The sequence below is a fragment of the Equus przewalskii genome, chromosome 4 (genome assembly GCF_037783145.1).
Source record: "Equus przewalskii isolate Varuska chromosome 4, EquPr2, whole genome shotgun sequence".
NCBI lineage: Eukaryota > Metazoa > Chordata > Mammalia > Perissodactyla > Equidae > Equus > Equus przewalskii.
In genome coordinates, this window is record NC_091834.1 from 2,106,703 (window position 1) to 2,122,738 (window position 16,036).

At 37.7% G+C, this 16,036-nt stretch overlaps 1 protein-coding gene and 1 pseudogene across 14 annotated transcripts in view; both read left to right on the forward strand.

The window, feature by feature from the left end:
• The window catches only part of MAGI2 (membrane associated guanylate kinase, WW and PDZ domain containing 2), a 1,255,661-nt gene that overhangs the window by 454,011 nt on the left and 785,614 nt on the right, over positions 1-16,036 (forward strand). The gene's annotated exons all lie outside the window — the stretch shown is intronic.
• Positions 4,783-5,608, forward strand: LOC103557806 (ubiquitin-ribosomal protein eL40 fusion protein-like; annotated as a pseudogene).

Consider the following 16,036-nt stretch of genomic DNA (forward strand, 5'->3'; position numbering starts at 1 on the left):
TGCACATATATATGTATGTGTGTTTGTATGAAGCTCCTGTTTAGAAATTGACCCTAGAGATGTTTGTGAATTCTATAAGCTGTATTACATCATTTTGTCTTTGATTGAAAATAGCACAACTCCTGGCTTGGATACAATTTGGCCCCCTTTATAAAAAGGGTATCAAATTTGAAGAATGTGTAAACTAAAATTTTTATGTCACTAGGAATATCATAAGAAAAGGACAGTAAAATCACTGTGTTTCAAGGCTAAATAAAATAATATAAAGCATGTTGATAGGAAGACTCTCCTCCCCCCTCAGGGATGGTAACTACTGAAGCACAGATGTGGTTAAAATTACCCTAGAGTGATAAAAATGAAGTCAACCTCAGTATCCATGTCTTTAAGGATGATGACAATGATGATGATGAAAGAAAAGTAGCGTCAAATATCTATTGCAAACCCCAAAGTCAGTGAGAGGTTCAGACATCATCTTCAACAGGGTAAACAGACAAAAGCAATGCAACATAGGAGAAAGTGAGGTGGGAGGCTCAGCTGCCTCCGGAGCCAGAGGGGAGCTTTTCTAGCTACGACAGAATCAGTCATCCACCTCAGGGAACTGTGACAAAGGGACATGGTGGTGGTGGGGTTCCCACAATTACAGTGGGGAGAACTCTGAGCCAAGAACCACCATGTTGTGACATCTCTGTACCCACCATAGAGCCTAAACTCCTGGGCTTGAAAAGAATATGCAAGTCTGGCCCCCTACTCACCTGGTCCAGAATTCCTGCTCTGTTTGTTAAATTAGTCACTACTTGAGTTATATTCCATGCTAAAAAGATGGGAAAATAGATACTTGTTTTCCTCTAGATGTTTTAGAATTGATTTCACTGATATTTCAATATGTATTGTGAGTTTAAACTCATTGGCTTACATTTCCTTCATTTGGGAAGCTAGGAGTTACTTACAAAAAAATAAAGGATACAGCCTTGAATAGTTCATCAGTATTCCTTTTTCCTATCACTTTAAAAATAACACTTCCAGCCACAAATCTCTTCTGCTGTTTTAAAAATTGGTTTATTTATTTGAATTCCCCCCTTGACATTTCTAAGTTGTAATGGCTGTCTTTGGAAGTAGATGTTTCCTCTTATTTCATATCTTTAAAATGTGTGAAAATATAATACATGTGCTTTGAATTTTCTGTTTTCTAATAACAGTCACATTTCCACATTTTTATTATGTAAGATCATTTCTATGTTAGTAGTAGCTAATGCAGTCAGAAAAATCTTTTCCTACTTTTATGTGTAATGCATTATTTTGCCTGTCTTTTCTTCCTTTTTTCTACCTTCCTCCCCATCCTTAATTACTTTCCTTCTTTCTTTCTTCTATAAATATTAAGGAGTTGCCTGCTATGAGCAAGGAACTCTCTTAGGTGTTGAAGATATGAAGTTGGGTTACACACACTTTTCTGTTCTTTGAAATATCTTTTTTTATTGAGATGCACTCAGACAAAGCATGCAAGGCCTAGAGAATCCCCTGATAAGGGATTTCATACTGGTGTTAGTATGTGACCCATTCCTTCCACGCCAGACTAATTGCATTCACTTTCCTCTCCACTGATTTTCCAAAAGTTAAATCAACAGTCCAAATCACCTGTCCTTTAAATTAGAGGAGATTCATTACCTATAATTCACAGGACTCTTATTGCAACCAGAAGCCCATCTATCAGCAAAGACAGCATCCCAGATGCTTCTGCTCTCTATGATCAACCTGGCATCTAAATTATAATAAAATCCTGAAAAGGGCATTCTAAGCAGAGGAAACAGCACATATGAAGGCATGGAGGTGAGCAATCATACATTATTGAGCACTTTGTAAGCACCAGGCAATGCTCTAAGCACTGCACATATATTATCCAGTTAATCATCTTGACAACCTCATAAGATAGAGACACACAAAGGCTGAGTGACCTGTCTAAGTTCACACAGCTAGTAAGTGACATGGCCAGACTTTGAGCTAAGCACACAACCAGTGCTTCATATTGCTCCTAACCTTGGGAGAGAAGTGAGACAGAGAGAGAATTGTGGACAGCTTCCAGATTTTTTGGCTTGAGTGACACCATATCATTAATGAAGATAGGGTAAATAGGAGGAAGGGGGTTGGAGGGAAGATAAATACAATCTTATAAATGCTGAGCATGTAGCTCCTCAGGGATATTCAACTTGAAGTAACCAGGAGACAGTGAGAAATAAATGTTTTAAATGCAGGGCCAGTAAGCCTGAGAATAATATTGTGGGAGTCATCAGCATATGTAAAGTGGTATATGGGGGATTATAAGGGAGACTGTAGAGAAAAGGGAGATAATACCTGTGGGGATGAAGCCTTGAAAATATTACCAGAGGACAGTTCAATGAAGGAAGAGCATCACAGAAAGAAAATGGTGTGAAAAGTAAGAGAAAAACATGGAAACTTTGCACCATAGAACTGAAGACCTTCTACTTGTCGTATGGTACATTCTTTCTCCTGAAACTTTTGTGAACAATGATCATTAAGAATGGCTATATTAGCAATTATTGACAGACATAAAAGGAGAAATAGACAGTAACACAATAATTGTAGGGGGATTTAACACTCCACTTACATCAATGGACAGATCATCCAAACAGATCAGTAAGGAAACACTGGCCTTAAACGACACGTTAGACCACATGGACTTAGTAGATATATACAGAACATTCCATCCAAAAACTGCAGAGTGCACATTCTTTTCAAATGCACATGGAACATTCTCCAGGATAAAGCACATATTAGGCCACAAAACAAGTCTCAATAAGTTTAAGAAAATTGAAATAATACCAGGCGTCTTTTCTGACCACAACACTATGAAACTAGAAATCAATTACAGGAAGAAAATCAGAAAAGCAACAAATATGTGGGGATTAAACCAAAGACTACTGAACAATAATTGGGTCAATGAAGAAATCAAAGGAGAAATCAAAAAATACCTGGAAACAAATAAAAATGAGAATATGGCATGCCAAAATCTATGGGATACAGCAAAAGCAGTTGTAAGAGGGAAGTTTATAGCAATACAGGACTATCTCAGCAAGCAAGAAAAATCTCAATTAAACAATCTGGCAGTCCACCTAAAGTGAAAAAGGAAGAACAAACAAAGCCCAAAATCAGCAGAAGGAAGGAAATAATAAAAATCAGAGCGGAAATAAATGAAATAGAGGCTGAAAAAACAATAGAAAAAAATCAATGAAATGAAGAGTTGATTCTTTGAAAAGATAAACAAAATTGACAAACCTTTAGCTAGACTCACCAAGAAAAAAAGAGAGAGAAGGCTCAAATAAATAAAATCAGAAATGAAAGAGGAGAATTACAACAGACGCCTCAGAAATACAAAAGTCATAAGAAAATAGTACAGAAAACTATATGCCAACGAACTGAATAATCTAGAAGAAATGGATAAATTCTTAGAACCATACAACTTTCCAAAACTGAAGCAAGAAGAAATAGAGAATTTGAATAGACCAATCACCAGTAAGGAGATCAAAACAGTAATCAAAAACCTCCCAAAAAATAAAAGTCCAAGACCAGCCGGCTTCCCTGGAGAATTCTACCAAACTTTCAAAGAAGACTTAATACCTATCCTTCTCAAATTCTTTAAAAAAATTGAAGAGGAGGGAAAGCTTCCTAAGTCACTCTATGAGGCCAACGTTATCTTGATACTAAAACCAGACAAGAACAACACAAGAAAAGAAAATTACAGGCCAATGTCACTGATGAACATCGATGCAAAAATCCTCAACGAAATACTAACAAATCTAATACAACAATACATTAAAAAGATCATACATCATGATCAAGTGGGTTTTATTCCAGGGATGCAAGGATGGTTCAACATCCACAAATCAATCAATGTGATACACCACATTAACAAAATGAAGAATAAAAATCACGTGATCATCTCAATAGATGCAGAGAAAGCATTTGACAAGATATAGCGTCCATTTATGATAAAAACTCTAAATAAAATGAGTATAGAAGGAAAATACCTCAAAAAAATAAAGGTCATATATGACAAACCCACAGCAAATATCATTCTCAATGGAGAAAAACTGAAAGCTATCCCTCTAAGAACAGGAACCAGACAAGGATGCCCACTTTCACCACCTTATTTAACATAGTATTGGAAGTCCTAGCCAGAGCAATCAGGCAATAGAAATAAATAAAAGAGATCCAACTTGGAAAGCAAGAAGTGAAACTATTTGCAGATGACTTGATTTTATACATAAAACACCTTAAGAAATCCACCAAAAAATTTTTCGAAATAATAAATTAGTACAGTAAAGTTGCAGGATACAAAATCAACATAGAAAAATTAGTCACTTTTCTACACACTAACAACGAAGTAGCAGAGAGAAAAATTAAGGATACAACCCCAGGCCCAGCCCTGTGACCAAGTGGTCAAAGTTCTGTGTGCTTTGCTTTGGCAGCCCAGGTTTGCAGGTTTGGATCCTGGGTACAGACCTACTCCACTCAACAACCATGCTGTGCAGGTGTCCCATGTACAAAAAAATAGAAGAAGATTGGCACAGATGTTAGCTCAGGGTGAATCTTCCTCAGCAAAAGAAAAAGAAAAAAAGAATACAATCCCATTTACAATTGCAGCAAAAAGAATAAAATACCTAGGAATAAACTTAACCAAAGAGGTGAAAGACTTTTACACTGAAAACTATAAAACATTGCTGAAAGAAATTGAAAAAGACACAAAGAAATGGAAAGATATTCCATGCTCTTGGATTGGAAGAATTAACATAGTTAAAATGTCCATGCTTCTTAAAGCAATCTACAGATTCAGTGCAATCCCTGTCAGAGTTCTAATGACATTTTCCACAGAAATAGAACAAAAAATGCTAAAGTTTTTATGGAACAACAAAAGACCCTAAATAGAGGAATCCTGAGAAAAAAGAGCAGAGCTGGAGTTATCACACTCCCTGATTTCAAAATATACTGCAAAGGTATAGTAAGCAAAACAACATGGTACTGCTCTTTCTCTTCAAGAGGCAGCCAAGCAGCGGACACAGAGATGCAGATCTTTGTGGAGACCCTGATGGGGAAGACCATCACTCTTGAAGTCCAGCCCAGTGACACCACTGAGAATGTCAAAGCTAAAACCCAAGACAAGGAGGGCATCCTGCCCGACCAGCAGTGTCTGGTTTTTGTGGGCAAACAGCTAGAGGATGGCCTCACTCTTACAGAGTACAATATCCAGAAAGCGTGTGCCCTGAACTTGTTGCTTCACCTGCAGGGTAACATCATCGAGCCTTCCCTCCACCAGCTCGCCCAGAAATACAACAGCAACGAGATGACCTGCCCCAAGTGTCACCTCACCTGCACCCCTGCACTGTCAACTGCCACAAGAAGAAGTGTGGCCACATCAACAACCTGTACCCGAAGAAGAACATCAAATAAGCCCTCTCCTCTGGCTCCTTTGCCCAAAGGGTGGCCTCCTGCCTGAGCCCCATGGCCCTGGGGCCTCAATAAAGTTTCTCTTTCATTGACTCGAGCAGCGAAAAAACCAACCAAACAAAAACTACCCCAGTATGATACTGGCACAAAAGCAGATCAATGGAACAGAATTGAGAGCCCAGAAATAAACTCACACATATATGGACAGCTAATTTTTGATGAGGGAGCCAAGAACATACAATGGAGAAAGGAAAGTCACTTCAGTAAATGGTGTTGGGAGAACTGGACAGCCGCATGCAAAAAAAGGAAAGTAGACCATTATCTTACACCATACACAAACATTAACTCAAAATGGATTGAAGACTTGAATGTAAGACCTGAAACCATGAAACTTCTAGAAGAAAACATAGGCAGTACGCTCTTTGACGTCTATCTTAGAAGCATATTTTCAAATTCCATGTCTGACCAGGCTAGGGAAACAATAGTAAAAATAAACAAATGGGACTACATCCAACTGAAAAGCTTTTGCACAGCAAAGGAAACCATCAACAGAATGAAAAAGGCAACCTGATAATTGGTAGATTATATTCCCAAATCATATATCTGATATATCCAAATATATAAAGAACTCATACATCTCAACAACAAAAAACCTAACAACCCTATTAAAAAGTGGGCAAAAGATCTGAACAGACATTTTTTCCAAAGAAGATATACAGATGGCCAACAGGCACATGAAAAGATGTTCAACATCGCTAATTATAAGGGATATGCAAATCAAAACTACAATGAGGTATCACCTCGCTCCGGTCAGAATGGCTATAATTAATGAGACAGGAAATAACAAGTGTTGGAAAGGATGTAGAGAAAAGGGAGCTCTCATCCACTGCTGGTGGGAGTGCAAACCGATGGAGCTACTATAGAAAACAGTATGGAGATTGCTCAAAAGATTAAGAATAGATCTACCATGCAATCTAGCTATTCCACTGCTGGGTATTTACCCAAAGAACATGAAAACACAAATGCATAAAGATACGTGCATCCCTATGTTCATCACAGCATTATTCTCAATAGCCAAGGCTTGGAAGCAACCTAGGTGCCCATCAAGGGATGAACAGATAAAGAAGAAATGGAATGTATACACAATGGAACACTACTTAGCCATAAGAAATGATGAAATCCGGCCATTTGTGACAGCCTGGATGGAACTTGAGGGCATTATGCTAAGTGAAATAAATCAGAGGGAGAAAGTCAAATACTGTATGATCTCACTCATAAGTAGAAGATAAAAATATCAACAAACAGTCACATAGACAGAGAGATTGGATTGGTGGTTACCAGAGTCAAGGGGGGAGGGAGGAGGGCAAAAGTGGTAATTAGACATGTGTGTGGCGATGGATGGTAATTAGTCTTTGAGTGGTGAACATGATGTAATCTACACAGGGATCAAAATATAATGATATACACCCAAAATTTATATAATATTAACCAATGTTACTTCAATAAACATGCACATTCAAAAACAATTAAAACAAATTAAATTTTAAAATTAAATATATAAATAAATAATGAAAAAAAAAGGCTTGATATTTAGTAAACTATGAATGCAGTGTTAACCACAAGCTACAGAGAAGCCTATTAACTTTTAAATTTATGATCCTATAACAGTGTCAGAGGGCATAGAGCTTATATTTAAATATATCCTCCCCTCAAGTAAAAAGAAAAATGCTTTCTCTCGTCCTCCAGATCCTCTGGTGTTATTGATTATTTTCACAGAATTCTAAAGTCTTAGCCTAATTTTATGTTCCATATTTTCTCAAGTATCCTGCCCTCATCTTTCTTCTTCATCTGAAATGCACAACTTCTAGCATCTTTTGCTCATCTGGCAAAATCATATTTCTCCATATATAGACTTCATCTTTCTCCTACACTTAGAGTCAGATGATGGTTATGTCATCGGCCAAGAACTCAGCCAAGCATAGCGGAGATTCAGCCCCTGGCTTAATTCTGGTGAATTCTTCCATACTTCCCTGAATCAGCTGATCCATTTATTACAAACCCCAAATGAACTGTGTTCTAGAAATGTAGCTAAAAAGAAAACAAGAAAGGCGTTTATAAATCACACAGGATATATTTATGTGCAGCCCTTAAGGGTTTTGAAATTTTAAAAACTTAGAGACAATGATTTGCTGATGCTTAACAGATTTGAAACCTAAGAGTTTATCTGTGTTAATTCAGCTACACTTTTTGTACCAGATTCCACCCCAAACTCCCAGTTTTGATGTCAGATGCCTTATTGGCTAATGAATAGGAGTGTAAAATAGGTAGACTTCACCGTGCGGCACTGATATAGAAGAGGATACTTGTGTATCTTTAAATATGTAAGAATTATTCTTAAGAAGGTTAATGACAGCTGTGAGCTTCATTTTACTTTCTCCTTCGTTGTCCTGTATGATCAATCCATACGAACACTATGTTTCACTGAGTGTGGCCGATGTACCATCAAGTCCATGTAGTTAAGATTCAGGGACCCCCTGCTTGCATGGGCCTTGAGTAAGAGGGCCTCCCAATGTGTTTGCATGTTCATGCTTTTTTAAAATTTGCGAAAGGTATTTTAACTACAATGGGTCAAGACTGTTGTCTCTTTGCTGTCCCGCTTCGCCTCTATCCCTTTTCCTCTCTGGTCAGCGAGCGATGGAGTGACCATGGGGATTTTGTGGATCTGGCTAAGAGGAAGTTAAGTTGGGAAAGCTGTGTGCCAGGACACAGCTCTTCTCCAGGACCCAGACTCTAAAATGTTTAAATGTGCCATGTATTATCTCAACATCTTTTCTGTACTCTTTCCCCGAGGGTTTAGCATTTTGTGGATCCTAGTGTTTGTTTCTGATGGTTGCCTGGAAGAATGGCCAATAGGGGTCCAATTGAGATACTGTCTTTACTATCGTTAACATATTATTTAATTAAAGAATATATCCCTTCCGGGTAAAGGGAAAGCTTGCATACACAAGCAACCCACTTCTATTGGTTTTCTCTGTGTGAGATTGGCCATGGTTTCTTGTACACTCCTCATGTTCTTAAGGGTTGAATAATGCTCTCATCTGAAGGAGCTCTACTCATGGGAATGGCTGCCATTGTTTGATGACCACGAGCTTGACACTATGAGTATGACCGAAGGTGAGTTAAATATATGATTGGAGTCAAATTAATTGTTCCCACTGTTGACCAAGATTATTTGCTTATACTGACACAATATTAACTGGTACCCGGTTTTGGTTTCACAGCAAATAAATTCATTGTAAAATGATTATATCTTAAAATCTGAATGATGTAGTGGCATGAAGTGAACATCGTCAGATAGTGCAATGGAAAAGATTATTTTATTAGCCGGAAATCTGAGAATGCTCATATTCCTTTTTCTAAAAATGGTATGATTAGGCCCAAGTGAGTATAATTTATTCAGAGTATGAAACCCTCTGTAGGAAAGGGAAACATCATTTTGGAGCAAGCAGTATAGCTTTTTGCATTCATATTTAGGGGAAAATGGGAATTTAGAGAAGAATACAAACAACAACTGTAAAGTTGTATGAAAGGAAATGAAAAGGTAAGTATTATTTTAATAATTCCCATTATTTCTCCTTGGTTTTACACTTGCTATAAGGCTTCCAAAATACATATACGTATCTGTGGTAAATTTGGTTAGATTGTTTCATTGAAATTCGGTTTTCCTTATTGCAGGCATGTAAAAGAACTTATTTCTTTGAATCAACTTTATTTCTATTGGTTCCTACGTGCGGAGAAAATGGAAAACTAGCAAAATATTACAGAAGAGTACACCTCCTCTGGCAATAACATATTTTTCTGTCAAAGAATTGCTTGTTTCCTGAAAGAATAGAATTTGACTAAATGTCAGAAGAATTCTTTTTCCTTAAAACAACTTGCTTTTTGTTTGACAAGAACTGATCGTTTAATTTCCTGTATTGTGAATAGAGCTCTCTTACTTCAATAAAAGCATATTTCGTTTGAGTCTGGCTGTGTCTATATGACACAAAACAAAATGGGTGAATTTATGCAATATTCTTACTGTCTCTGGTGTCATTGTGCACCTAAATGACAAAAGGGCTCGCTTGACCGTTTCTAACAGGTTATTTTGTTCTACCAATTCCAGGGGAGAAACATCATCTTCATTATTGTTTTTAACAATGATGAGTTAATGATAATAATACCATTGGGTGGCATCTATTTCTAGACTTCTCTGCAGATACCATCAGTACTATAGAAAGAAAGGGAGTGTTTTTTTTTCTTTTGAAAGCATTCTATCACACACGTGGATTCACTACATCTAACGTGTTGGGCATTTTGTAATATTACCTGATTTACAAATGGTAAACTTAATAGGAAGAAAACTGTCGAATTAGATTCTGTGGTGTGTTGATCTCAGTTTTTCAAATCACGTATAAAATGTAGGATGACTTTTTCCTTCAGATCTCTAACAGAACAGAATTAAAATTAGTTTAATCCTTGCCTCTTGGAGTTATGATATTATAAGATGCTCTCCTTCCGATTTCATAAAAATAGAAATGGCGGAAGGACTAGGGTTTGAGGTGTGTTTCCGATAGTGCTGCTGAATCTTAGCTGATCAGCGCACACTCCTGCCTAATTCATCTGTGACAGATGCCAGAATTAGCAAGATGGCTGCTCGTCTTTATGTTTGCCATCTGTTGTGAAGCTAATTGGTCTTACTGTTTTAATCAATGAACCAAAAGAATTCTAGAATTTTCTGGGACCCACAGGACTTGGAGACAACTCATCCTGACTACATATTTATTTTTCCATCCAACACGTATTTATTGAATTCCTACTCTGTGTCAGCCCATGTTTGTATGCTGAGGATACAGTGACAGATGAAAGAGGCAAAGGGCATCGTTTCAGCTCAGATTCTGTGGGGAAGAGACATGATGAAAAGTAAATATGTGATCTAATTAATGTGATTAAGTCCCGTAAAGGAAAGTAAGGTGGATAAAGGGATGAAGAAAGACGTCAGTCGGTGGAATGAAGTTATCATCTAAGATGGGATGGTCAGGCAGGTCCTTGAAGACATGACGTTTGGGCAGGTATCCGAATGGAGGGAGGGAGAACCAAGGCAGGTGGAGTGGAAGAATGTTGCACAAAGAGGGCTGAGCAGGTGGGAAGGACCTACGGAGAGAGCTTTCTTGATGTGCTCAGGGAATAGCAGAGGGATCAGAGAAGCTGGGATGGAGTAGGGATGGGAAGAAGCACGAGTTAGATCAGAGAGGAAGGCAGGGACCTTCTCAAAAAGGCCTTGTCATGAAGAACTCTGGATTTTTGAACAAGCTGATAGGAAAATATCAAAGGAGGGTTTTGAGCAGAGGAATGAGAAGATCCGTGTTTTTAAACGGTCCCATTAGCGTGCCCTGCAGGTTGGACTTGAGTGGCAGCAGGAAGCCTACACAGGGAGCGCCTGCGGTGGTCTCAGGGGGCTGTGGTGGTGGTTTTGACTTGAAGGGGCTGCAACAGAACGTGATGGAAACGGGGATTAATTCAAGGCTTTCACTAAATTATGTGTACAAGGTTACACGAGAGCGAAGGGGTTCATTTAAAGTAGTAAGCTGAGAAAGGATTTTGGTCTCTTCCACTTTAGAAAATGCATCTCAGAATACAGCTGCTTTTACAAGGCCCTCACAAGTGCAATAAGAATTCTTAGGGGCCGCCTGGTGGCCAAGTGGTTAAGTTCGCGCCCTTCGCTTCGGCAGCCCAGGGTTTCACTGGTTCTGATTCTGGGGGGCGGACATGGCACCGCTCATCAAGCCATGCTGAGGTGGCGTCCCACAGGGCAAAACCAGAAGGGCCTACAATTAGAATATACAACTATGTACTGGGGTCTTTGGGGAGAAGAAGGGGAAAAAATAATTAAAAAATCTTTTTAAATGGTAGCTCTACTTTTATTGAAGGCTCCAGTGAAGGCAGTAAGGAAACTTCTAATTTCTGGGTTGTTTGGGCAAGTGAACAACTTAATAAACACATTTTCTCCTGTATTTCCTAATACCTTTGCCCTCTGGCGATTGTGTAGACATCCTTATGGTGTGATGGACTGAAGCCCTGACGGTAACGGCTAACAGCAATTCTCGACACAGGCTGCGCGGTAGGATCACCTGGGAGACCGTTTCAAATTAGCGATGCCCGGCTCCCCCCCAGGTCAGTTAAATTAAGATCTCTAAGACTGTGACCCTGAGCATAAGTATTTTTCCAAAGTCCCAGGTGACTCTAATACTCAGTCAGGTTTTAGAACCTCTTCTTCACATACATTATATGATTTAAAACACATAATTTTATAAGGAAGGTATTCTGACTTTTGCTATTTACTAGATCAGGAAACTGAGGCTTTTAAAGGCTAAACTCTACCCAACTGGCAGATAGGCAAGGCAGGATCTTTATTCTTTTCAAACATTTTTATTATGTGATTTTTGTTATACACAAGTAATATATAGTAAATATAAGTTATTAAACATAATATTAAAATAAGCAGTGAAACCACCACCTATTCGAATAACTAGAAAATTGCCAGAGCTGTGGAAGGTACTTGTATCTTTCCCAGTGCCCGCTCCCAGCCTCCTTGCCCAGCCCACGCTACATTCTCAGTTCAGGAGTATTCTAACTTTGAGATGTACGATTCGGAAACAAGGATATACAGAAGACGAGTCTACATAATTTTTTAATTCAGAATTATACATTTGGTGAGCAATTGAAGGATAAAGGTATTTATTAGTAGTCATCTGGAAGATTATTTATTAAAATTTCTTTGAGCGTGACTATCAAAAGATATTAAGCAGTTACTTCTAGCTGCTACACCCTGAAAGCATCAGTTTACCTATGCACACAGGTAAGCCGTCTGCTAGAATTCATTTTCTGATATCTCATTTTGCTCTTCCTTCTCTTTCTTGATGTAAAGTGATTTTTTTTTAACTTTTTATTGAGATTATGATAGTTTAAAACCCTGTGGAATTTCAGTTGTACATTATTGTTAGTCATGTTCTAGGTGCACCACTTCACCCTTTGTACCCCCCCACCCCTCTTTCCCCTGGTAACCACTAATCTGTTCTCTTTGTCTACATGTTTAACTTCCGCATATGAGTGGAGTCATACAGAGATTGTTTTTCTCTATCTGGCTTATTTCTCTTAACATAATACCCTCAAGGTCCATCCATGTTAGTGTGAATGGGACAATTTTATCATTTTTTATGGCTGAGTAGTATTCCATTGTATATATATATATATATATATATATATATATATATATATATACCATATCTTCTTTATCCAATCATCGGTTGATGGGCTGTTAGGTTGCTTCCACGTCTTGGCTATTGTAAATAATGCTGCAATGAACATAGGGGTGCACAGGACTTTTGGAATTGCTGATTTCAAGTTCTTTCGATAGGTGCCCAGTAGTGGGATGGCTGGGTCATACGATATTTCTATTTTTAATTTTTTGAGAAATCTCCATACTGTTTTCCATAGTGGCTGCACCAGTTTGCATTCCCACCAGCAGTGTATGAGGGTTCCCTTTTCTCCACTTCCTCTCCAACTTGTGGTGTTTTTGTCTCGGTGATTATAGCCATTTTAACAGGTGTAAGGTGATGTCTTAGTGTAGTTCTGATTTGCATTTCCCTGATGATCAGTGATGATGAGCATCTTTTCATGTGTCTATTGGCCGTTCATATATCTTCTTTGGAGAAATGTCTGTTTATGTCCCCTGCCCATTTTTTGATGGGGTTGTTTGATTTTTTGTTGTTGAGTTGTGTGAGTTCCTTGTATAGTTTGGAGATTAACCAATGTAAAGTGATTTTTGAAATGTCATTTTGCAGGGTAGGATTTGACTACTTTTGAACCGAACTTGGATGCATTACTTTTAATGGCTATGTGTGTTCCTTCTATCACTTAAGTTTGGAGTCCTCTCTGTGCCTGGGGACCAAGTGCTTGACTCACAAAGAGCACAAGGAAGAAGAAATAACTTTATCAGTTTAAGTGCATACAATCAAACCCAAACATCTTTATTTTCTCTCCCTCAACGCTCTCTTGCATAACACCTATTAAGCTGCAATTCTTGTGACATTTTTTTCCTGGTGCTCGCATTGCCCCAATTTCAGCTACGTGAAAATTTTGAGAAGTGTCACATAAATGTCACGGTGAAGTGCTCTGTTTTCTATTTTAAATGTGAAGTCTCCTGCTATTGGGTAAGCATCCCTCTTAGTTGTGAACGATGCCATAGAAGCCAGAGGTTTCCTGGAAAAGCCAGCTGTCCAGAAAAGAAAGCCTTAATTCGTAGTGTTTGCCAATTCCCACTGTGTAAATACCCCCAACACGGCCAAATTCCAGCTTTCAACACGTCATCACTGCGTGCAGAGTTGGAACGAGCTGTGCAGTAACACATCAGTAGGTAGTGTTTCTGCCATACAAATGCGATAGATGTAAATGTCTTCAAGAGTATAAATAATAGTAGTATGTAGTGAAATAAGTAGGAAGTGAGGAATTTGAATATTTATCTTTGTTTTTAATGTAATTTATTTACTTTTAAATTTATATGATTTGATTTGTAATAATGGCCTGTGTTTAACCTTAGCTCTCACAATTCCTGAAAGCTTAAAGGTTGGCTCCTCACAAGCCACTGTGAGCTGGCTCCAGCACACCATTTTCTCTCTGAGCCTGTTTGAGTCTGGAGGGCTCCAGGGAGGGGGTGGCAAAGCTTCTAGGAACAGTGGCCACAGTGCCACAGGTGGGATTATTATCAATAAAGGAAGAATCAGTTTTGAGATTCTACAGATTTTCAAGGAGATACAGATTTCTCACCCTCCAATTTGGATAGCAGAGCACATATTCCTTTAATGTAAGTTAGAAAAGGGTTTTTTTTTTTCCTTTAGAAGAGTGCTTTATACATAAAATTATATAAATGTGTTTAAGCCAGTCGAACTTAAAAGCTCTAAAGTATGGTACTACTGCCAGTCAAATGCGTTTGAGCTTCATTGTGAGTATTTTGGCTCAGTTACATTATGAATTAAATAGGATTTGGTCAACTGATCTGGAAACTCAACTGCTATTTATAAAATGTGGTTCTTTGAGCAAGTATTCTGGGTGCTTGTAACTTAGAGACGGCTATTTGAAATAAAACCACTTATTAAGTTGGCCATTTTTGTTAGTTATTATTGATTACCTTTTCTATTTTTTATGCTAGTCAGTGGAAATGACACCATAGAGATGATAAACATCTTTGAAAATACAGCTTGTCATGCCAAAGTGAAGATTATTATGCTCTAATCGGTAAAAGCTGAGTAATAGATTGGCTGGATACATGGATGTGTCATTCATGATATAAAACACAGCATTTATAAATATTTTTCCTCCCATTAGGAGAATGAGTTTCCTGAATCATTTTCCATAGATTCAAATTGTAAGATATTTTTACTTTCCCTGGTGTATATTTATTTATATTATTTTAAAATGGGGAGCTTTACCTGTTTAACTAAACAGAATGATTTATTTATGTTGACCTCACTGTACATCTTCCTTAGATATTTTATATTGCTCTGACAAGTTTTGAAGACAAGACAAGGGCTGTAAACTCTGGATGGAACAACTAAATGGGAGCATAAAGATAGTTCGAAGTACACCAGGTGCTGGAAATGTGTTTATATAGAAAATGAAATTGGTTCTGAAACGTTATAGAGATAGACGTGGCTCACAGAAATGCAGGAAATAAATGATGTCCTTCTTAAGTCTATTTGCTGAATGAGAATGGGCTTCTAAATTAACTTGATTTGTCATATAGATTGACAGGTAATTTTAGTTTAAACTTCCTTTTTAGAATTTAGTTCTCATTGAAACCTATCAATCTGAGTTGAAAAGAATCATTCCTTTTTTTCCTTTAGTTTAAAACATAGGACAATTGATTGGAAAATCTTTCAATTGTGAAATACTTATATAATTTTGTGTGTTTACTCATAATTCATTATGCATAAGTATATTAGGATGGTTACAAAGTTAATTCATTTCATTTAATTCCAATGAAATAATTTGTTTAATTTGAACACTTTTCTTTTTTTAACAAAGCTATTAACCTTTAACTCGGTAATACAGAGATTTTCACACTGCTGTTTCTGCTAATGAAACCAAGTGAATTGGGTTGACCATACTCTCTCAACCTTTGAAATATGAAAGTCTTTAGTGCAAATAATGCTTTGAGTTCAACAGCAGGCCCTTGGAATCTTTGCTTTCATCTTTCATCTGAATTGCCTGCACACATTTCCTCGATCTGATAAACCATCAAGTAAGTCAGATGTAGGTCCTAGGGTTAATTTACAGCACTGAGTAAATCCACTCTTCTTTTCTTGAGACGCTACATAAATGTTTTGTGAAACAACTCTTCTTAATGTGTCCTATTTTGCGTTCTTCATTATTAAAATATTGAGAAGTGTGGTCAAAAGAAAAGATTTTGGAAAATCTGGATGTGGTTTGGGATGCTTTCTATTCTCGTAAGACGTCTGTTTCAAAATTTTGGAGACTCTGT